Here is a 24,786-nt window from a genome sequence, read left to right as displayed (position 1 = left end):
TTAAGAACACGCGGTGATGTTTTTGTATGAGTACTTCTTGAGGAATTATTAAAGATTTCCCATTTAAGATAGGGAACAAATAGCTAATTTACCTTATAGCCTTCCTAGAAAGACAAACAAAACAATTCGTTCTTTACCCCCAATAATTACATCAGAGTCAGACTGATCGTTAAGTACCACAGGAGGTAACTTCGAGGTTCCTTCCTAACTAAGCAATTATTACTATCGCCAAACATTCAGAACACATCATTTTCATAGATTAACGTGTTGAAAAGCATGTTGTTTTTCAAAATTCAAAATCAAAACATCGATCAGCGACGTCACAAGTTGACACGAGTTAGAAAGTCGGACGTGGACCGAATAAATCGAAATGTGATGATAAAATCGCGGCGTTTGAAACGAAAATATTAAATTGTGTCAATGAACACAAACTAGTATCGTTTGTTAAAGAATGGGTAGGATACACTGTTTACTTGGTTGATTTAGCTATTTTCAATTTAGTTTTTTATCTTCCAAAGTCCAAGCGTTAAAACGCTACCATTTAATCATTTTATAATCAGTTTTCACAGATCTAAATAAAAACAAAAATGGATGCTAGCTGTAGATAACTGAGATGGTCAATCGAACACAATTAATCAACTGAAACGTAAAATCCCTGATAAGCGATAAGTAAACAACAAAATATTTTCCGTAGAAGGAAGGATATTCTGTTACCAATCAAGTGTTTTGCGGAACGAACCGGTGATTCAATGAGAGAAAGTTTACTGTGCTGTGAATCATTGTATTATCAGAAACACTTGTGTTACTACTCGGATCTTATCACTGATTTACAGAGAAATACTTCAAAGGAATGACTTAGTTACTTTAGTATAAAGTTAGTGAATCCTTCGGCCTGTTTGTCTGCATGTATACAACCTGCGGGTTAGCGATAAATTAACTAGTAATATCGGAAGGTAAAAGGAATGAAAAAGCACGTAAATTGAACAGTTAACATCTGCCTTATTCAGAGACCTGGCTGGTTATTCGCGAGACCCATTACATCTACTTCAAAAAGCATAAACGCTGCACTAAGTGGTAGAAAAAGTTGTACATTTTTTTTATATATTATACAAAATGCACGTCACAAGTACGATGGTATCATCAAGAGAATTCTCATTTACATGCGTTCCCGTCGCCGAGACACGGTCATTCACTCTGCAACGTCCCGCAACCGCAACGTAATTAATAAAATATGAACCAGTAGTACCACTTTGACAGAACATTCAATTACTAGTGCACATAAAAATGTTAATAAAGCATTTAAATTGAGGATTAAACAGCTCGCTGTCCTGTATTTACTATTGTGAAATATTAATAACATTATTTTTATTGCAAATTTTATATCAGCTATTCAATCAGTCATCTACGGTAAAAACACATCAAACGAATGACAACAAAATTGATTTATCCGAATACAAAATTAATAAAGCTTGCTCTCGTTTAATTAAATTTTGGATTGGTCGAAAAATTTCATATTCATTCAAATTAATGCAGTATCGTGAATATATTGTGGAAACGTGTTGTTAAAAAATATCAATCTCGTGTCGTGCGGTTTAAGGTTAATTAATTAAGATTGCTTCGGCAAAATATTACCGAAAACAGTTAAGTTTCCATTAAGACGGTCATCGTAGGCGATTCAATCAATTTGCTTGACGACGCATGGCGAGGTACCGTTATCCTAGGCTTTTGTTCTAAGCCGTACTACTGTGTTCTCTTTGTGTTACGTCAGTACACTACATCTGTATTGTATTTTGTTAGAATAGTCGCATAGTTCGTATGTCAATCGATATGACCTCGTTCCAACGTTCGTTTCTGTTTGTTTCAAATCTGTATACCTAATTACCTACAGACAAAGAACGGACGAATCCGCAAAAAGAGAACCTTTATAAATAATAATAAATTCTAATTATTATACAGAAAAGTCGTTGTAAAGGTATTAAAACAAAGTAAAAGCTAATTAAAAGTTGCAAATTCTTTTTAACAAGAACATAAACTGTGGTGTACTTTTTTGTTATTTAATTTTCAAGTTGTTTTGAAAAATAATGATCATGTCTGAGGAAGATTTTTTTGATAGATATTTCCATCTAAATCACGAAGTTACGTATCTAGATCACGTCACAGTGAGTAAATACTATTTATGTGAATGCGAAAGTAACTTTCTAGTTAATTAAAATTGTGGAATACATTTTGTTTAACACATAAGCGAACTTTATATAAAGTTATGTCTCTGGGCAGCCATTAAATATCACAATGGCGTGATGACGCAGGTCATATCAATAAAAATCAATAGGTACACAAAAGGTCGTTCTTCATACATCGTTAAACAAGTGATCAACGCGTTCACAACGTCATACGGGCACCAATAGAAACGTATTCAAACAATAAATAATGATCAGAGATTACTTTTCACAAGAGACATATTTTGAACTACTCAAATAGACTACTTAAATTAATTTAATTATCATATCAGTAAACTGAATAACTGATGAAAGATACTAACAATCTCCAAGTTGAATGCAACGCAAATCACTGATTATAAATTGTAATACGTGCAGTGATTAAATAATTACTAATCAACGCTATAACCCTTGGGAAATCATATGATTAGAGATATGTTATAAAATAACTACTGCTGACAAGACATAGAGTCTATATCTGTAAGAATTATTTAAATCATGTTTATAATTACCTTTTAATGGCTGGTATTATGCAGTGGAGTAACGTAACGCGACATGTGCTATACATAGATGGATCGTATCCAACGCATTTGCATTAATATTTTTATGTCAAGGTAATTGGTCTGTGATAAAAACATTGCTCATATTGAATGCTCTATAACTAACTACATACATTCATCTTGTGTACAAATAAGGCAATGGATGTAATTTTCTACGTGTGGTCGGGCCTGTAGACCAACTTGCACAGAGTTTAATAGAACGGACATCGCATCGTGGTCCGAGATCTCTAATATAACTTTTCGATATGAAAATTATAGGTTGGTGGTGTTAGTACAATTTGTTTTCCAGCGAGAATAGTGTTGGGTAAACTCAAGTTGTAAGACTTATGTAAACATATACAAAAATATGATATGAAACACCAATGGAAAGATGCGTTTGAAAAAGATAACACAAAATATTAAAGGAATATTTAGTGGATATAAAAATATTTGAAGATAAGCGTCTTATGTAGAACAAAAGAAGGAAATAATACGGTCGCGTTATCTTCATGGGACGCCGGAGCACGTGTAGCATCAATAATACAAATTGTAACACACGAGACGTCACCGTTTGAAGGACGTGAACACGAATTTACTTGACAACTCTCACACACCCACGCATACCGTGTTTACAACACACGCATACGAACGTAGCGAGTTTTCACGATATTTCACTCGGTAATTTGCAACTCGCATATTACAGGCACGGCTTTTCAGCGCTTGAAATCCGATTATGTTATTTGGGAATACACACAAGATGTTTGAAATATCTGGTGTATATTAGAGATATATGGTGCGATCGTCCTTGGTGTATAAATCAGTTGAGTAACTCAGCGGGGATTTGGTAAAATATTTCTTTTTCATATACGATATCATATGCGAGTAATATTTTATTACAATCTGGAGACCTCCCGCAGATTGCGGGGAGCAGATAAACACCAAAACCTTGATTACTTTGGCAGACGTTAACGACAGAAAAAAATAGCTCGTTTTAAAAAAAAAATATGCGGCATTAAATCTCAACTGTCATTCTCATTACTATTTTCTTTTGGAAACTAGACTTCATTTTAGTTCCAGGCCTGAAAGAAAACAACTCGAAGCTATATTTTTAATTAAGAAAAAATGTAGGTCAGCTAGCTACATTAACAGAATTCAAAGTATCCTACGTAGAGGTACATTACGGAATGTGAAATATAAAATGAACAAAAAGTTGTAGAGGCTGGGAGCCGCAAAACAACGGAATTTTGTTACACCTAAGCGCGTAAATCACGTGGCCTGTAGACCGGAGCTCCGTGAAACTTTACTTTGAGAGTTTTTAATTGATTCGCTGTGTTATTACAGCCCGCTGGGAGCCAGGAGTTGGTCCATAGTCACCTTGCGTTTTGTATGTACGCCCTTATTGGATTTATTGTTTAGTTTTTGTTTCGTGATTCGGTCATTTGTTCCAAATGTTGTTTCATAAAGGACTGTCGCGATAAATTGGTTTTGGTTAGTTAGTTAAAACTGAACTTTTGCAATTTGCTGAAATTGCTACGAAACCAGTTATAACTAAATCGACTGTTTGTTTTTATTGTTTTAGTTATATTATGGGAACTATGACAGGTACAGATAGAAGATAGAAAAGTCGAAAGATTATATCTCGTTCGAGATAATAGTGACTAAATATTGATAACCAAAATAAATAGCATTTGTTCCGGAAAAAGTACTTAAGAAATCGTGTATTAAATGTGAACTAATCAAAAATGTAGATAAGAACGAAATTGGAAATGCGGAAACATTTACAATAAGAACGCCGCAGGAAAACAAATTAATTCTCGAAATAAGGAAAGCCGAAGTTCCCTGTTCCGTTAAATGTAATTCCACTTTGAGCCGGGCGTCGAAAGCTTCTTGTTTAGACGTCAAAAATCAAACGTTTCCTCAAACGCCCCAAATTATTTCTCGCAATTACGGGTAGGTACCAGATCGGTGAATTATTTGACTGTCTAGAATGGACCCGTCATCTGCGTTCGCAATTGAATTTAATTCCGTTGACATTAAGTTTAATTTGGAATATACTATACTTGGCGAGGTAGGTAGCCCTGAGCATTTTCCTGTTTATCACATTTCTCTTACAAAGAGCCCTTGGTAACACGGACTCAGTGATCAACTGGGCGGCAATAAACTGGGCCACGTGGACCAGTTGTACAAAATTAATTATGCCTACTATTTTTGTGGCCAACTGGGCCGAACGCACTTTGGTCTCGCGGACAAGATTTTATTATTTAATTTGCTGTGGTTAAGTGGGCCGAAAGTATCCTATACAGGCAGATACAGAGTGTTTCAGTAATTTCAAATATAATAAATATTTACTTTGTAGTCCAGTCATTTGGTAGATAAAAAGGGGGTTACCTGGAAAGTTTTCCGGGAGTTTTGAAAATTGGTGAATTTATAGATTTGGGTATGCTCTTTTCAAATTTCAACTTTGCCACCTCGTACACCCGCCGCTCGCGCCGCCATATTGAAAAAATGGCGCCTAAAAACGGTTTTTTATTAATATCTCCGTTCCGACGCATTTTACGAAAAAATATTTATTTACAAAATTAAACTAGAAAAAATTTTCTACAATTTATGTATTGATAACTTTTTCATAAAATCAATAGTTTTTGGCGTACGAGCGCCGCAAAGTATTATTAGTCCAGTCAAATTAGGATTTCACCTCGGAATTTGAGATACCCAGCTGTAATTTTGTATATACTTGTATATTGACTGCCTGAAACTTGTCTCAAAACCTACATATGGTAGGGTGTAAGTAACTATTAAATTTTAAGGTCCAAAAGTCCAAAAAAACGTTTTTTTGCGCTTTTTTGGAAATATCTCATTTCCTATGGGTTTTTGGTATTTGCATTTAATACCAATATTGTAGAATACAAAATTCTCTACAACTTTTGTCTAAACTTTTTTTACGGCGCGAGCGGCGGGTGTACGAGGTGGCAAAGTTGAAATTCGAAAAGAGCATACCCAAATCTACAATGTGATAGGGGTGAGACTTCTAACCCGTTAAGGCTGAGTACTACATCTAATTTTATCGACAAAAGTCGGGGGTCGAAGGGGTCGAATCCCCTCCCCCTAAAAGTTATGGCTATTTTAATATTTTTTATACTTTTTTTGATATAAAAAGTTGTATGCGTCGTAGAAACAAAAAAAAAACGTCAAACGGTAGCTAATAACCTTGGCTAACTAATTCATAACTTTTTTCATATGTTTGATAATGTTTTGGTGAGAAAAAAAATCATTTGTGAATTATTTTTACCGAAAAAATCACTATTTTTCAATATTTTCAATTAGGGGTTCAACCCCCCATATTATTTTTTTTGTCGATAAAATTAGATGTAGTACTCAGCCTCAACGGGTTAGAAGTCTCAACCCTATCACATTGTATAAATTCACCAATTTTCAAAACTCCCGGAAAACTTTCCAGGTAACCCCCTTTTTATCTACCAAATGACTGGACTACAAAGTAAATATTTATTATATTTGAAATTACTGAAACACTCTGTATCTGCCTGTATAGGATACTTTCGGCCCACTTAACCACAGCAAATTAAATAATAAAATCTTGTCCGCGAGACCAAAGTGCGTTCGGCCCAGTTGGCCACAAAAATAGTAGGCATAATTAATTTTGTACAACTGGTCCACGTGGCCCAGTTTATTGCCGCCCAGTTGATCACTGAGTCGTAACACGACACCGCGTGAATCGAGGCGTAAGGGCGCGACACATCCCACCCAGCACCCTACGTGTTACTATATTATACTACTAAGGGACTCCGCTCCAATAAAACTGTCGTGAATATTGGAGGTTTACTGAAAAGGAAAGCGCGGTTATTTTTTATGGGATCGTAAATGATTCCAAGTGGCTTAGTTCGCTGCTTCGACGAGATTTACAAGTGTTGTGTAGTTGGAACTTTGGTGTTATAAGATACACGAGGTTTGGATGTTGCTCTATGTCAACTTTGCTTGTTTGCTGTACATTTCAATCGAAAGATAGAAGTTTGTTTGAGTTGAAAGTTAAATAGACGTGCAGTAGTAACTGTACATTTTACGTCGCTTTAGTGAACAATTTCTTCAAATTCAACTGCACAAAATAGCATAGTTAAAATTCACGCTAAATCGGAACTAATCCGGCCATGTTCGTAATTACGCGAACAAAACCCCGGCTCGGTACGAACGACCTATTTCCCCTGGTCATTTACACATAGTGCGTCATTAGAATTAGACGAGTGTCGATATGAAGCCTTTTACATACAAAATCCAACGTCCGATTAATGGTTTTAGTGTTCGCAGTCTAATTCTATTCAAACTAAATTGGATTGGATTGAGTTTTGCTGAAAGGCCAATTTTGACGTGGCTTTTGATGAAGAAATTGTTGACAAATTCGTGTCAGTAAACTTAACTACAGACGTAAAGAACAAACGAAACAAAAAATCCTTCAGTATCCTTTATGTTAATTATACGACGATTAGACTAATTTTAAAAGCGTGCAAGCGAAAGAAAACTTACTGAATGCTTCCAAAACTTTCGACAATTACAAGCGTTATCAACCAAACAACGTTACTTTCTTACAAACAAACAACGATAGTGTCGTGAACAACTATTAGGAAAATCGATGATAAAACGACACGACACAACATGACATATCGATAACACAACAGTGTCAAATTCCTTTGGCCTTGTTAGGCGTTATCGACTTGCGCATACCGATATTAGTGACGATTTCTCGGTAGACAACACTCGGGCATAAAGCTCAGGGTGCATCGGAATTTAGAGGAATCAGTTTCAAGTGTTTCAAAGAACGTCTGCGTAGTTTCAGTTGTTGAAATGTAATCAGTTTCGACTTTAGATATAGCAGACTAGCTGTGCTTTGATGGTGCGTTGAAAAGAAATAAGTGTAATTTAATTACTTGTTTCGCTATCTATAATAAAGCCCGCAGGTAAACGACATCGAGGTACGGTATACTAGCTGCTAACTGCGGGTAGCAACAGTGCGGTGTTCGTACGTATTATTTCGTGAGGCAGGAGCGTGTTATGCAATCGCTGCAGTAATTCATTGGACAATATGGCAGTCCTATGATCGTGCACTTTGCTGTCAACAAACATTACATAACGGTAGCTGACACAAGAGGAGCTATCTTGTTACACATTGCATTACTGACGACTATTATTTCTCTTCTAAACACATTCTCAGAAATAGCGAGCCATGTGAAATTATTTGCCAAAAATATTGAAATCGGAAACAGCAGACGCATCGTCATCGAGAAAGCTATGACGCAAATACAATAAAACTGGGTGAGTTTTTAGCATTTTGTCTGAGTTTTAAACCAACAAGATTCTAATTTCATTAATATCGTCTAATTTATACAAGGAAATAAAAACAGAAATGTCACCAGAGTACAATTTCTTTTCATCCATGGCCAAGTATCGTGAAGACGAAGTGCATTGACACCGAAGCACTAAGCTTCGAAAGTCGCAACGGTGCATGAGTAATGACAGATAGTTAACCTATTGTAAAGAGCCATGGTGAAACTCGTTTGGTTCAGTAAGCCTGTGTGGGATATAACTCTCCAAAGCTTATGGTATTAAAATAATCCTTGGTCTTTTCATATAAAACATGTCGTTTAATAAATGTTGAACCTGTTTCTGGGTAACAAGCAAGGGTATTTATATTAAAAGTGTGCAGATGTGCATACGTATGTACTATGCCACTTATTGTTAATTGATTTACGTTGGCGTTTCATTACAGTTTTCTTTTATGAGTTTTGGTTGCATTATGAAAGTTGCTACTGATTGTTAACTATTTAGTAATATTATGGTAAGCAAAGGATATCCAAGTACTCAGGGCTAAAATGTCATTTCTCTCACGTCCACCACAATACGTTATCAAAGTAACGAAGGCCATTTTTCTTCTCACACTGGTACAGCGTGAACATACACTTGCACGTGTATAAGGCGGTTATTAGCGAGTCGGGGAGCGTCGCAGGAGATCACGTACGTACCAGTCGTGAGAGCCCGACGGACTTCGGACTACAGCCGGGGCTGTGTTAAACTACCGACCCCCGGTCGCATCGTGCTCGTAAAAATGTGCAAGCTAACGGAAAATCTGTAACATGTGCTTTATAATGCCTCGTAAAGTGCGGCCATGAGCCTTATTGAGTATAAAAAAAGGTGGAAATTGTAGGTTTTTATATTAACAAAAACTTTTTTTTTTGTTTATGGATTATTATGGACTGGGTGCTATGAAACATTTTAGTCTGCAGAAACTGTGTTCGACCACTAAAAAACATAGTTTATCTAAAAGAAACATTGAGTATCTCCTTTATTAGCTGAATAACAAATTATGCGTTTATCATCACGTTTTTATCACATTCCCGTGTATGAGAGAAAGAAATCCAATATAAACATTAAGCATTTTATAATGCTCAATTACAAAATTAGCAATTTTACATAGCTGTATGGTAGTAATCTGTTTAGTTTTACAATCACGTATACCTATTCTATCGACAGGGTCACGGTCATATTTCTGCACGTTACTGGAGAATGGTACTTACTACTTACACGTATATTATTCAAAATTTTTAAATACATTATTAATGCTATTTCGCATAATACAATACGTGAGACCTCGAAAGAGTAAATTGAATATTGAGTATCTAACAACAACTTTATAGCCATGTGAAAATTCATCTTGCAAAATTTAATGTATGTATTCATACTTTCAATACACACACACATATTTGCGAAACCGGGCGCCCATTCAACCGTCACAAAACGAAACTGAATGCCATTTCATCTCAAGATGCGCCGCTCGCCGCAGATCTGAGGGTCGGCGGTGGGTGGGCGGCGGGGGAGGGGGTCTCGCAAACCGCCCGGCAACTGCGCCATAACTCGGCGCGCACGTACAACCAGACAATCGCAATTATTATTAACAGATATACGTTTAATGATCGTGTGTGCCGCGCACAACGGCCCAATGTAAGTTGAACATCGGCTGGCGCACGCGACTATGGAGTTTACGTCATTGCGGCGTTCGTGTGATATTTGTCCGTGCGCGCCGGTGAATGTATCGTTTCGGGGTGAGAATTTGTGGAAAGACGGCGAGGTCGGCGGGACGGGGCCGGGGCGACGTTCTTGCGGAGTGAGTTAGCAGAGCCGATGATTTGTGGCGCGGTTAGCGTTCATCTAGCGGCTCGCCGGGACGCAGAACATAACTCATCGGAACAAAGACAGATCAGCATGTCATGCGATATGAAAGCTATGTGTCACTCCGCGTGTGACACGAAATGTTTGCATTTAACGAGTCGGTTTGACGTGCGCGCCCCCCGCACTAGAGTCAACGGACGAAGGAATTCTCAAGTTGAAATTCCGCAAACAGGCTCAAAGGAGGATAAAATTAGAAATACAGAGAAATTTCGGCTTTGCCGGCTTGCCCATCCTGGCATTCTCGATAACACTAACAACGTTCGTTTATTGCATGGGAATCAAAAGTCGTAAGTAGAAACGTCAAAGATTTACACATGCTCATAAACGTTAACGTAATTCACGGTTTAATTAGCGCGGCGAATTACTAGTTAACAAAAATAGCCGTTGACGTGGAAGAACAAATTACGTGGGTGCCGAGTGCCGAGCATTAGAATTATTATTAGGCAATATTTGAATTTCGCAAAGTCGTAAATTGACCAATGCAGAATATGAATTCGTTGGCCTATTGTGTGCCGGCTTCGCTCAAAGTAATATTATACAACAGGTGTGTTCATCGCTGTACGCCACTGTTGATTTAATAAAATATGGACACCCGAGTGTGCACGTAAAGTTACCTGTCGTCGCTGCGCATATTTTAATTCTGATTACTAATGTAAATTCGGTCGATGTAAGTACGGTGGCAAGGCTATACTCAAACAATTACAGGTCCTATTTAACAAAGTTATCCACGAGGGAGTTACTCCGGATGAATGGAAAAACGCCATAGGGACCTTAATTCATAAAAAAGGAGATAAGGCTAAAATCGCAAACTACAGGCCCATATGTATCTTAGGCCACATATATAAACTTTTCACCAAAGTAGTTTGTGCAAGACTTGCCAATCGCCTAGATGCTGCGCAGCCAGTAGAACAGGCTGGGTTCCGGTCCAAATTTTCAACAATTGATCACATCTTCACCATGAGGCAGCTGTTCGAGAAATGTAGGGAGTACAACTTATCGGTGCACGTAGGGTTTGTTGATTATGAGAAGGCATTCGATTCAGTGGAACATTGGGCTGTATTTCATGCACTCAAGCGATCCAACGTGGACGATCGATATGTTCAAGTCATCAAAGACATATACAGCAAGGCTACCCTACAAATAAGCCTGCATGAGTTGACAGACCCAATTAAAATGTCTCGTGGTGTAAGACAGGGTGACACCATCTCGCCAAAATTGTTCACATCGGCACTGGAGGATATGTTTCGCACAATAGATTGGTCCAACAAAGGCATAAATATAAACGGAGGGAAATTAACACATTTAAGGTTTGCTGACGATATTGCTATTATAGCCACCTCTGTAGAAGATCTTCAAAGTATGCTCGAGGACTTGCAGCAAGCCTCGTGTAAAATCGGCCTAAAAATGAATATCAATAAAACCCAATTTATGACCCAGGACGGTGTGGATCATATTGAGGTAAATGGGCAAAAAATACAGCGAGTTCCACACTACATTTACCTAGGTCAAATGCTCTCCCTCGATAAAAATGCTCAAAAGGAAGAGATAAAGCGGCGGATCAGGCTAGGATGGGCAGCCTTCAATAAACTGGAGGATGTCCTGAAAGGGAAACTGCCTATGAGCCTAAAGCGGAGAGTGTACGACCAATGCGTCCTCCCCGTGATGACGTACGGTTGTGAAACCTGGACCCTCACAGTGGAAGCCATGGAAAAACTTAAGGTGGCACAGCGAGCTATGGAACGAGCTATGTTAGGTGTATCACTGAGAGACAGGATCAGGAACACCGAGATCAGAAGGAGAACAAAACTCACCGACATAGCTCAAAGAGTAGCCTCGCTTAAGTGGAAATGGGCCGGGCACATAAGCCGTAGGGAGGACGGAAGATGGAGCCAAAAGGTGCTTGACTGGAGACCAAGATCGGGCCACAGGAACCGAGGGAAACCGCTAGCTCGCTGGAGCGATGATATCGCGAAAGCCGCAGGTCCGATGTGGAGAAGGAAGGCAAAAGACCGAAGTGTATGGAGTGCATTGGAGGAGGCCTATATCCTGCAGTGGATGTAATGGGCTGTAGAAAGAAGTAGAAAGAAGAATGTAAATTCACAAATATTCGGCGAAGAAACTCAATCTGGTGTTGTTGTAATAATACTTAATTATAAATTAGTAGATAATAATCAAATTGTACACGTATCTAGACATAGATAGTGCATAACAAAATAATAATACGTTTCATAATTTGGTATTATTTTTATGTTGCTACTTGCTAGACTATTGTAAAAGTTTTATCAACAAACGTTACTATTTCACGTTCCTAATGTTTTCATTGTTCATTCATAAATCGTAAGCTCGCTCACCTAAAGGTAAGGTTTTGAGTTTAAACCCTGTGGTTACCTAATATTATCCCATAACAAAAACAAAACTTACTTTTAATGTATAAAGTAGTTAGCTAGGTGATCTGGCAGTCCACACAGTTTTCAATCTGTAACAAAAGATGAAACAAACATGAGTATTTTTACAGTTTTCTCCATTAATTGCACATTTTCTCATACACTATCTAGTCATAATGTTTGCACTGCAGTAAATAGTTTGTGTAATGAATTCCATTATTATCTAATAATAGTAGGCAGACCTTAATAAATCCCGATTCTTCGGTCGCACAACATTGTATCCGGATTCTCAGTACACAACGTTAATTAATTACACACATTATGAAACGGGTGTTACATGGGTTTAATACATAATTTAGTAAAGTTTCGCTGTACGCTTAGACGGCTAACCGTGAAAATAATAGTTCCGCTATAACAATAAAATATTCGTATAGCGATGATAAAGTACCGGCGAACACCAAAGGTCTCTTGACTTCCCGTCCAAAGTTTTTACGAGTAGCACCGAAGTCGTAAACGATTTGCCCAGTTCTAGTAAAAGCTAATATAACTATGCATACAGCAGTACGGTTTAGTTACGCCCTCGGCGCCAATATGAGAAAACATATAAGTAGGTTAACGCAGACAGTTTAATGATAACACAACTATAAAACTTAGTCGGTTTTGTTTCCTCTTAGCACATTAATGGGTGATGTTATACGCGTATCGCGAACAAAGCATTTCATAATCGCGTCCGTTAATATGTTTGTGAAAGCAAAGTGTGTGATATGGAGAGAGTGAACATGTTCCAATAACGACGGGGCGTAATAATAAAATGTGTTAGTGGCATAGTAATTAGTGTGACAAATATAGCGATCGCAAATCGTCGCTCTCGTGGCCCAGAGCGGGCGGCCGCCAGGCGGGGGCGTAGGTACGAACGAAATGGACAATGCGCATAAAAAATCAATAAAGCCGGGCACGGCCTTCGTGGAGGTCGAGTGACGCTCACGGATCACCGGCCGGCCTCTCGCCACATTATAAAATATTGAACGAGATGTAACAAACTTACCAACTCGATTCCACTTCCAAAGTTTGCCAAAGAGGATTTTTCAAGTTCTCGTTTAATTTTAAAGGGATTTTAAGGGAGTGAGAGCTCGGGAAGCTGTACCCACGCCGGAAGGTTGTTCTTTTGCAAACTTTTGTCAAAGGCCAGACACGATTACTATTTATGATTGTTGAAGAACTAACTTTGTAACTATGTTTTGTTCAAAGTGAAAGGGAAAAAGAGAAGTCAAAGAAAATCTCAGTTTTCGAAACAAAAAGAACGATTGGTTGGCTAGCTATTCAATCATGGTTCGACAGCTGAGGCAGTGGAGCAGAAATTGTACCTACCTACACATAACTAGTGACCCAAACCGTTTTTTCTACGTTTTTTCCTCGGTATCGATAGAGGAAAATGTATCGAGCACAAATAAAGAGCAAAATATGTTTTGACCAAAAATGCGTTATCGTTAAATAACACTTGAGTGACTTGGAAACATAGTACGAAAAAAAAGAACAGCCGCTAGCGACCGGTTATCAAGAAGTGCAAAACACTAATCAGAGATACACTATCAGAGTAAATACACGGTATCAGTGTCCCTGATAACGCTGTACAATCACAACTACAAAGTATTACAACTTGGCCATAGTTCAAAGAGTTAACGCCGTTTAATTCAGTGCCAAGTACAATATTTTTAGATGGCGAGTGACAGGGTGAGTTTTGAAATGCGTAATCACTAAATCCGTCTCGAATGTAAATACTTTTGGTATAAACACAACCAATTAATTTGTCGCGTTGATATTTGCTGAATATGACATGTAGTGTGAGGCGAGCCTAGGTTATTTACAATACTGATTACAATGATGCATCGGTTAATTATTGCGTCTCGCTAATTGGCAACGCTTAGGAATTATCACCTCGGTAGCGAGTCTGTTACACCCACTGTTCTTGTGATGGTATTCGCTTTTACAGTCACGTAGAAAATGTAGAAAAATATGTGAAACCCACTCACTTCATTTCGTTTTAGTCGTATAAAGTGGCGCCTAAAATAGCTTTCAGCGTCTCATTAAACGTGTGAAAACGATTGACTAACAGTTTAGGGCCACGTCCTTGCTACATTTCTCACGAACGCATGAAAGCGTCAAATCATTTGGAAGTCGGCCACAACGGTTTGAACTTCGTCAAAAGAGAGACAACTTCGACCATTTGTTATTCTGACAACTGACGTGAAACTTAAGTGGGTTGGAGTATTGAACAGCTTACAATAACCGTTTGCGGAAACTCGAACGTTCGTACTTATTGTAAATGTATGTTGCTTACGGACATATACAGTAATATACGCGTCTGAATCTATTAGCCATGCGAACCTACTTTAAGATTAGTAGATAAATATCAAATGATTGATGTAAATTTATGTACGTACGTCATTATAAAAAGAGACACCGTAATTTGGGTGTATTATCTGATTAATATTACTATCCATTAGGCTTCCTTGTTTCTGGTATACATGTATGTACCTGTTATTTACATGAAAACTGACAAATGGTTGCCTAGATCCAGTAATTATTGTGATGATTTATGACGAAAACAATAATTAGGTGGCTTTATGTGCTTATTTTCATGTATGTTCTATAAAAACATTGTGTGGTAAATAATGTTTTATGTGATATTAGTTTGGTGGTCAGATTAGAGTGCAACCACGCGTAACCATAGCCGACGTGACCGCAGGCCTGTGTCACTATTAATCATAGCCGATCCTTCCCCGTAGACAGAAAAATATATGTGATGGGATTATTGTTTCGGGGCAAGCCGCTATATTTCACCGGCGTTTGTAACGGTAAATGTGTTCGGATGTTTGATGAATATTGTCCATTAGGCCGTGATAATGCTGAGCTTTCAGGTTCCACATAGCTGTATGTATCTGAATCTATGTTCACAACGAACATTTATTTACCTTTCACATGTATGACTTCATTTAATCTAACAAGAATAAAATAACCTATTTCCATCAAAAATATTTCCCACACTTTGAACAAACAAATAAAAATCATTTAACTGACGCGTTTAGTATTCCTATACGTAATAAAAACTTCGAAACCAGCGTCAGAGCAAAATCTAAAGAAAACACAACCTTATAGATATAAGTAAATAGGTACATAATAATGTAACTTAGAAGCGATCACTTTCCCACGAATCGTCTTCTCGTAGTAAAAGCCAGACTAGATTCAGTACATCTAAATGTCACAGGGCATAGGTTAACTGCGTCTAGTGTTTACCTCTAGGTACCCTAGGGTTTAGAAAACTTGAACAATGTACTTATAAGCTGAGAGTAGAGAAACAGATGAACAATAAATAAGTTTTGTTTAACGTGACTGTCAGTTGTTTGGGTAATTATAATCACCAGTTATTTTAATATTTACCGAAGACAAAAAAGGATGCTGTGAGAATTAACCCAAGTTTTGTAAGGTTGTATTTAAGTTTGAAATGGTATACAAGTACCAATTATTTATTTATTATTGAAATATTTATGTAGATATAAATAAGGTAACATCATAAAGGTACATTTAAAAGCAGCAATAAAACTAATCATTAGTGGGACGATGCGTAAATCAATTAAAGTTAATTGATTAAGAAAATCGCTACTCGTTAATTGGTAAAATCTGTGTGTATACTTAAATTATTCATAAGTATGATACTGTATATGTATTTTAATAGGTAGCTACTTAGGTATAACTACGCAATTTATTGAATGTACAATTACATCAGGTAATATTACATAATACACCGCGCCCGTCTAGGTAGACGGATAAAAAAGTACATAATATCGTTAATACTCTATGATATGACTATTGCTATCTTAATAGAATACATACTACGAGTACATAGTCATAATATGGTTTGTATTGGGAGCGAATGGTTGCGAAGTAGCGAAGCAGTGCGGAAACCGCTATTACTGCACACAATCTAATTTTACACATTTCCTCAGAAGATATTATATGAAAAGGAACCAAGGTACTACCTAAATAGGGTTTCGTTTACAGTACCATTGTCAGACTTTCGTCAATTTGTGATATGTGTAAATTACACGAACGTTTTACGTAACGACGATTCCGTGACAAAACAATTTCGGCAGTAAAATAAACAGCGACAAGTCGGCGATAAAAATAAGGCAATAAAGTTATTCCTGACACGACACACGAGACCCTATATTAGTAACAGGACCATTTGAGTACAGACGGCTTGTAAGAAAGTGAACTGAATTTTTTTAATGCATAATGTTGGAGCCTATAACGAAACCGGTTGGTTTGCCGACAGCATAACCAAACGAGTCTAGAAACTGCTTTAGAATATAGATAAGAACTGGTCGGAGTTTAAAGAAAGTCGCAGTGGCGTAGGTCGAGATGACCATTAGCCATTAGCCCAGTATTCAAGAGTGAAATAGTTCTACTAATTAACGGTAAACTCACAAAACTCTTTTATGGAGACAGTTTTCCTTTCCCGGTTAAAACAAACAACTAAGAACCGAGGTTTAGCGACATAAACAGGGAACAATTGTTTAATTACACTGTCTAAATAAATGTTACACACGGCAATTAATGGCTCTGTTGGTTTAGCTCACTGACATTTTCACTCGTTAAGCCGATTTCAGCTGCACTGATTAGCCAATCGGCCGCATGTTGACATTATGCGAATAATAAATAACGGAATTTGAGCGTAGTAATAATATAGGAGCAATGTATAACATATTAGAGGTTTATACATAAGTTATGTGTTTATTCAGTTGACATTTGAGTTTTAAATGATAGTAATTAAATGAAGCAAAAAACGTTTAACTGTTCGCTGTATTCAGTAAAGTATGGATGCAATATATCAAGCATTATTTATAGTTCACCATAGAAGTGTGTAGCAAACATGAAAATAAAACGTGAACGAGCACATTCCACGAAGTGTACGCTGCAAAATTATATTTATCTAGTTGCCATTCTGTGATATAATATTTATCAGAGAGAAAAAAGTGTCGCCGCTTTCGCAAATAAAACCGCACACGACATGTATGACATCAGTGTTGAAATATTTATGCACGATTATATTATGAACACGTCCGCGTATTAATTGTAATAAGAATCACGTTTCGAAATAGTCATTTTCACACAGTGTAAGCGTTATTTCTACCTTTGCTTTTCCGCATACCACTGTGTTTTATTTTACTTTCTTTGAATTAAAACGTTGCAAGTTTAATTCGCATTTTTGCTGTGTTGTGAAAGTTATTCGTGTTACGATTACCTACGTTTTCGTAAAGGAGGTCACTACATGACTACCTGTTTTGAATTAAGTACGATGTGACATTGAAACGGGATTTTATTTATACAAAAGTATAAAACAATATAATTAGACCTAATTAAAATTGTATACTTTACTGCAACAATAACAAACAGTGTCATAGACTATATCTCCGCATTTGTCTAGGTTCACAGCACTATCAAAGAGAGAGGTTTCATAAATCCTGTTTCAGACGCGCGTTTTTATTCCGCACTGGCTAGGGTTACATCCGTCAGGATTTCCCGGGCGATCAGTCGCATCAATCGTGAACGTGAGCCGCACGTTAGGCGCGACGGTATTTATATTAATGTACTAAAGCACTTAAGATGTTTACCGTCAAGTATTTGAATTTAATTTAGATGTTTTGTTTTTGTAGTACAACAAGTTAGTAAGGAGATAGACTAAACATTTGTAGGAGTTGTTTGGACTTCAAACAGTGGCTGAATCAGACTTGTATAAGTTTGTGACAATGTTTTGTATTTAAATAACGTGCTGTTTCGAATGTTTCTATAAACGTAGTTAGCAGAATATTGGAGATTTTTCGCCCATACAATGAAAAAATTGCGGTCATTAGCAAAAACAATTCAACTTAGCATTTCTGGCAGCCCTGTGCGATTCCCAGATTTACGTTAGTCGCGTATCTGGATGCACCGCATCGATCACTGAGGCTCGCACGTGCTCCGCATTCGATATCCGTTCGGGAGCACATTTTAAACTCGCTATTTGATAAACCAAGCCAACCGTGTGTGGTCGCATATTGTTAAATCTTTGTAAATTCTCGTGTAAAATACTTGAGTCCTTATTTTATTATGCTATAAAGTCTATATTATGATAGTATCTTAATGTTAATTCTATGAATAAAGAATAACGCAGATGCTCTTAATGTATGGTCGTTATCATTAATAATTATTATTATCTACTTAACTCGTTTCTCTACAGGCTTATATTCATAACACACGATTAATACTCGATTAATTATTTACATAGTTATCGATACAAATGTTTACTCAGCCAAAATATTTTATTCGTAACTGTTTGACGAGGAACTCTAATAGTACTAGTTTCAAGCCATGCTACACAGGGGGTAGGCTTATATTCATGAATTACACGGCAGTGCCCCCGCCAAGTCGAGCAAAAAAAAAGCGGCACGGCCGACTGTAGCGTTGTAACTCCGGCATTGTATTAATGTTATTTACATAGTAACCCAAGTTGTGTACGTGTGCATACCATATCTGATACAAATGTCAGAAACAACACAATAAAACATTACTGGGTTTAATGTTAATGTGAATAGAAAATAGAGGACGATTAGATAAGGCAGCCAAAATATTTTATTCGATATTGATAACAGCTTTGTTGCGTCAAAGTTATCGTATGTTTATTAGTAATTCAAACTAAACTAATAGCATGGGTTAGTAATCGGGAATTAGTAGTATGTTGTCTTGTGTAGTTAGACATTAGCATATTTCAAACGAAACAGGGACCCACACTGGGCCACACAGGGGGTAAACAAAACAGGCACATAAACATGTGTGTATAAACAGAAAATTAATACAAACTACGCTCGATCGTTATTAATATTATTGAATCTCATCATTGTCCCTACCTTCATCAGAAACTGGGGAATTGATGTCATAAACATAACGTAAACTATCCAATACCGGTGGCAAAATAGTACAAATGACAAGTTGTACAGAAGTTGCTACGTTCCTTGTCAATCAACATGTTTTGGGAGCACGGCTAGTTACAACGCTATTAGAGTTCCGTTTACTTTCAATAACCTCCTACTGCGAGCGAAGTACAAGCTAGTGTAATATACAAACATGTATGTCGCGTGTAGCTTGTAGCGTCACCGGCATCACAAGGTCAGTGAACGCTTCGCCCCACAAACCCTCTGGAGACAGCGCTCCAAGCAGCGGGCTTTGTGTGCACGGTTAACAGAAATCGCGTCCATTGTTTACGATACAAGTGAAGTTTACACTGCAAACGTACCCGATAGAACGGTGTGGTGTGGTGTCGCGTCAAACAATCCAGTGACTACAATCCGGTAGCCAGGTAGTAGGCACACAGAACAACACAAAGGGGACTACTTCTTGTCCGGCGACAATGACAACAATGGTAACGAGCACGGCGCGAGAATCGAACGCGGCGATATCTGGGCGCGCGCAGCGGTTATCTGTCGGTGACAGCGAGCGGCGCGCGGCGTCGCCTCCAATAACAATAATGAGGCGGCTAATTATTATTATTACCGCTGAGCGGACGCACTCGCGCTCGCTGCCTGTACGTAGGTAGGTGGCGTAATCGCTGAATTCCATATAATCGTGTGGCGCGCACACACACTGGCGCGTCCCCGCCGCGCCACGTGTGGTGACGTCGTCGGCTAGGCGCAGGTAAGTGTATACCGATACAGAGCGCGTTGGCGGGTATGCGCGCGTATCGATCTCGCGATAAATTCGATACGGTGAGCGGTGAATGCACCGGCCGGCTGGCAACGGCGGTCGCCTTTCACGCTGGCGAAAACGCAATTTACGATCGGTGCACGCCGCTGTCAGACTCTACCGCCAATATATGAAACGTGTCGAGCTCAGTTCGCCGCAGTCGCTAGTACTATCGGGCGCGGGCGCAATGCCACGCGGACGCATGAACATTCTCGAACACTGAGATAACACGTGTATTTATTAATGGCGCGAATTGCGCAACAATAATGTGTAAGTGCTAAAGCGGAACGCTTAACCTCTCGCCGTTATACCTAAGCGATGCCATGAGGTCACACGTCGAGGGAACATAGCGTTTCACGGGCATATAATCCAATTTGGCGGCGACCGCGTCATTTCTAATCGCCCTAATTGGGGAACGCCCTAGCTCCAATTACCACTATCGTCACTAGTTTTGCCAACCCACGCATATTGGTAAATCATAAACGATTAAAATGACAAGATAATCACATCACTTCAAAGTAAGTAATTGTTTCAAAGCAAATGACTCATGTCTCTGCTTACGCAAGAAAACAGCAACAACCGATTTACAAACTCAAACGACCGGAAACTTCTCACTAGTTCTTGTTATAGAAGCGAAAATTGAACGACTTGTCTAAATTGGCTGTCGTCTGAGGACGCCGAGAGCGGCTGTCATCTCGTACGCAACATGAATAGGCAAACCATTAAACTGTAACGTGAGGAAACAACGTGATTGAGAGTCGCGACGCGCGTATCCCACGTACCTCACTTGGAACAACAAGGCACCTCTACACCTAATACATAGCTTATTGCTTTATACGGACTGGGTAATCAGCTATTCCAATTTATGACAGTATGCCACGCTTCAATTTTTAACGAAATGCAGCACACGTAAACCGGCATTTGGTATTTGATTGGCTTGCATTTTTTTATAGTTTGGGCAGCGGGCTGTAACTAGCACGGAAATCGCAGTGGCCGCTCAAAAATGACAAAGCGTCTGGCTATATCAAACCGAGAGAGGCACAAAAACGTCAACGTCAACAGAACAAGCCGTCTGTCGAACGCTAGCACTGTGCAAAAAGTGAATAATGGCGAGCGTCGGTGAGCGAGTCGACGTCGCACAATTGCGCTATTTCGAGATGTTTTCCTCTTAGCAATAATACCTACGGTTACTAATAATAATACGAACCCCGCGTCCTGTACAAACAACTACATAATAATGGGTGTTCTGCAAAAACGGCACTAGATGCAAACAAACACGGACTGTTGAGATAAAATGTATTGAGGGACCGACGCGACACGTGGCACCTCGACCAGAGCGCGAGGTAAACGACTCACTGTAATAATACTAATGTGAGGGAATGGCAATAGCAAACAAAAAGCTCACAGTGAAATATGGAAACACAAAAAGCGGGGGTGTAACGCAAATTAGAGCGACATTAGCGACAACTCCAAGTGACATTAAAGGAGTTTCTGTTATTACCGCACGCGACAATGTGAGCGACTCGATGGTCCAACTTAGAGAGTTGGGAAAGCGCGGAAGATTACATAATACACCCCGACTTCGGAACACGAGTTAACGCGAACTTGTGTTTTATGTGCACACATGCATACTGTTTGATATACGTTGTGTTATGAGAACTGTTCTAAACTAGAGTGGCTGGGGTGGGGCTCAAGTTGGTGCGTCAACTTTCCGGGAGCAATTCGCCCGAGTGTGCACTAAAATATATGTAGTTCAAAGTAAGTTCGAGCGAACGGAACAGAGATGCAACTACCAGCTGTGCGGGACTAGCCATGAAACTTGTATTAATCTGGCAACTTTTATATCTAAACCGTCGTCTTAGAAAATTAATAGCTGGTAGTTAAAGACTTGCAATGTTTCAAAAATGTCTGTAGTCTATGAGGAAGTTAGGTCTTTGTGAGATGATGCAGCGTTTAGCAACAAGACATACGTAATGTATAAATAAAACAATTTTGTCTCTTGAATATCTGTTAGTTAATTATACCACGAGGTGTTTAAGAAAATTTGGTATACATTTACAAGTGATTAAACAAAGTGCAATGAAACGTGATTTTAGTACGCAGTGTGTGGCTGGCGGCTGCATGTAACGCGGGCTGCGGCTTAGCGGGATATTACACAATTACTGCAGTGAACTAGGACCTTCATGCAACGCAATCATACAAATTGCAGCAGATTGAATAGGATTGTGTGAAAATTAACCGAAAATTATAATTACCCATTGTTTTCCATTATAAACTCGAGTTACTGTGTGAATTTGTTTTAATTAGACAATACGCGAACGTGCACATCTGTGAGAAATATTTTGCAAAGCTAGTCACAGGTTTTGTTGGCTACACGAAAAACTTGTCTGTAATAAATTCAACATGTCTGATGCATTAAGATTGCTGTGTACAAATAAAAGCAAGATCAATTTACTAAAATGCTATGCGAGGCACACAAACAAAACTGATTTCAATACGAGATGAACTTTAACCCGTTTATATTAGATCTCGGAGGTGAATATATGATATTAATCTAGAATAATGCCAAATACATTTAATATTCGTGAGTATAAAATCTGATGAACCATTATAAATGTAGACGCTATCAGATGATCTTGCGTGCTTAGATTAACCAACAATAGACTTAATTAAAGTATAAAATCTATACAGAACATTTGAAAGATGTAGTCTACAATTTTAGTAAAAACTACATCCCGAGTGCAATAGGTTTATGATTATCTACAGTATTATTGGTAAAATCGATAAAAACTTAACAAATAGAGCGATTGGTTCAACTCTTCACATTAGGTACAATTCGTAATACATGATGCAATGTGTCTGCGAATTTCATCTTATTTACACACTTGGTTTCCGCTCTCACAAACATAAAAAAAAGTAATATGACAAATGTGAAGTTTGCGTTTGCATGCAAAATTGCATGACTTGTCTGTGTCATTTAATTTATAACGTAGAACTTGGTAACAGAGCTTTAGAATTTGCTATTAAACGTTCAAAATTTTTATCAACTCAGGAAAAGCTCTGAAGAAGAAAAATAAAGGCGAAAGACAAAATAATCGTTATTATTACTAATGGAACTGACAGGTAATGCCCGCATGCAGCGTCACCAATTGTATCCTATTGTGAATTGAAATCACCCGGGGAACCCACTCCACTGCACACAAAAAATATAACAATCGGACCAGCTGTTTAGGAGTTGCAACGACACAACAATACAGTTACCATGCGCCCCCTATTCACTTTTATTGCTAGAAAAAAAGGCCTAAGTGCTTAAGACGACTAAGAAATCTTATTCCTTGAATAAATACGTAAATTGAAGATTACGTTTACCCTTGACAGTTATTGGTTTAAGTTTAATAGTTTATATATACATGTCTAATATTCAAAACCACCCAGAATTTCTCTGAACCGGGGTTATCGCCACTCACACCTATATTAAGTACAAATCGATAAATTATGACACGAGCGGTTGCGATGCCCGTTCAAACTTTTGGAGTTGGGTCGCCTACACATGAATCTAGAAGTTTATATTAAACTCTCAAACTAGCGGACATGGTTTTGTTTATCACTTCTATCTGTTCTACACAAGAAACTTGTATCTATTTGTATTAAGAGAATAACAGAGGATGTGAATACAGACAGACACATACTCCGAAAAATACGTAATCCGAGCCATCTAAATAAGTGAATCACTATGTTAGTGCATTCTCTTTGAGCAGCGAGTATTTAGCTAATATGTAATTCTGTTTGTGTTGCTCAGATAACATTAGTCACCAATTTTCTTGTATAATACAATGGAAAACAAAACCGGTTCAATAATAGCTAATTTGTTTACGTTTCATAATTACTGCAAATGTATAATATTACCCGATTAAGTACTTACATTGTCAATATCAGGCACACGCCTCACTGATACAGAAATTCCGCTCACCTGCAATAGAAAGAAAACTAAATTAGAAGTGTGAAAAAAATGGGACAAAGTTACCGTTTGTACAGAGTTACAATTTTGGTAAGCTAACCGAAATCTGATCGATTCTTCTAGAACCAATACGTGTATAAATGATAGGTACTTGGTAACAGTCAAAGGAGTAGGTTCTCAAAAGTCAGCTCACATCTCGTCCCGGGGGGTGCACGAGGGTTGTAAGGCGGAGCGGAGGGGTGGGTTTCGGGGCGCCTGGGGTGGTCCCAAGGTCGCCGCCCTTGTCTACGTAACCTAACTACGACCTAGCTGTGTCGCCCGGTCTCAATTCGCTTTAACGATTAATATTGAATGATTCCAGATCTCTTTGTTCGAATAAAAAATGTTTTATATGAATGATATAATTTTATACGTTCGTCTAAATGAGAGTTGGTATTGGTTATTTAGTTTGAGAGTACTTACGAGTGTCTATGAATGAAAATAGTTTCGTAAATGCTCTATTCATAATGTGAACGCGTACAAGTGTACAACATGAATATTTCACGGTATGTGATCAACTATACAAATGGAATATATGACAAGAATTTTAATAACATGTCATACAAAAACAACACAGAAAGTTTGGAAAAATGTCAAACTCGCGTAGAATAACAACTAGTAAAGATGGAAGCTGTTTATTT

At 38.2% G+C, this 24,786-nt stretch overlaps 1 protein-coding gene across 7 annotated transcripts in view; it reads right to left on the bottom strand.

Annotated features, from left to right (window-relative positions):
- Positions 1-24,786, bottom strand: part of LOC118270708 (C-terminal-binding protein) — a 79,904-nt gene that overhangs the window by 41,050 nt on the left and 14,068 nt on the right. For 3 of the 7 annotated variants that reach the window (XM_035586462.2, XM_035586460.2, XM_035586463.2), the window contains exons 2-3: positions 24,071-24,118; positions 12,410-12,464 (exon numbers count right to left, since the gene is read on the bottom strand). The exons of 1 other annotated variant lie outside the window; for it this stretch is intronic. The gene's annotated coding sequence lies outside the window, so the exon portion shown is untranslated. Of the gene's footprint in view, positions 1-12,409; positions 12,465-19,702; positions 19,889-24,070; positions 24,119-24,786 lie in introns of those variants that run through there. 3 more of the 7 variants (XM_050698115.1, XM_050698116.1, XM_035586461.2) reach the window with 2 other exon arrangements.

This window comes from Spodoptera frugiperda, chromosome 13 (genome assembly GCF_023101765.2).
Source record: "Spodoptera frugiperda isolate SF20-4 chromosome 13, AGI-APGP_CSIRO_Sfru_2.0, whole genome shotgun sequence".
In the NCBI taxonomy this organism is placed as follows: Eukaryota; Metazoa; Arthropoda; class Insecta; order Lepidoptera; family Noctuidae; genus Spodoptera; species Spodoptera frugiperda.
This window is presented reverse-complemented; position numbering and strand designations above follow the sequence as displayed.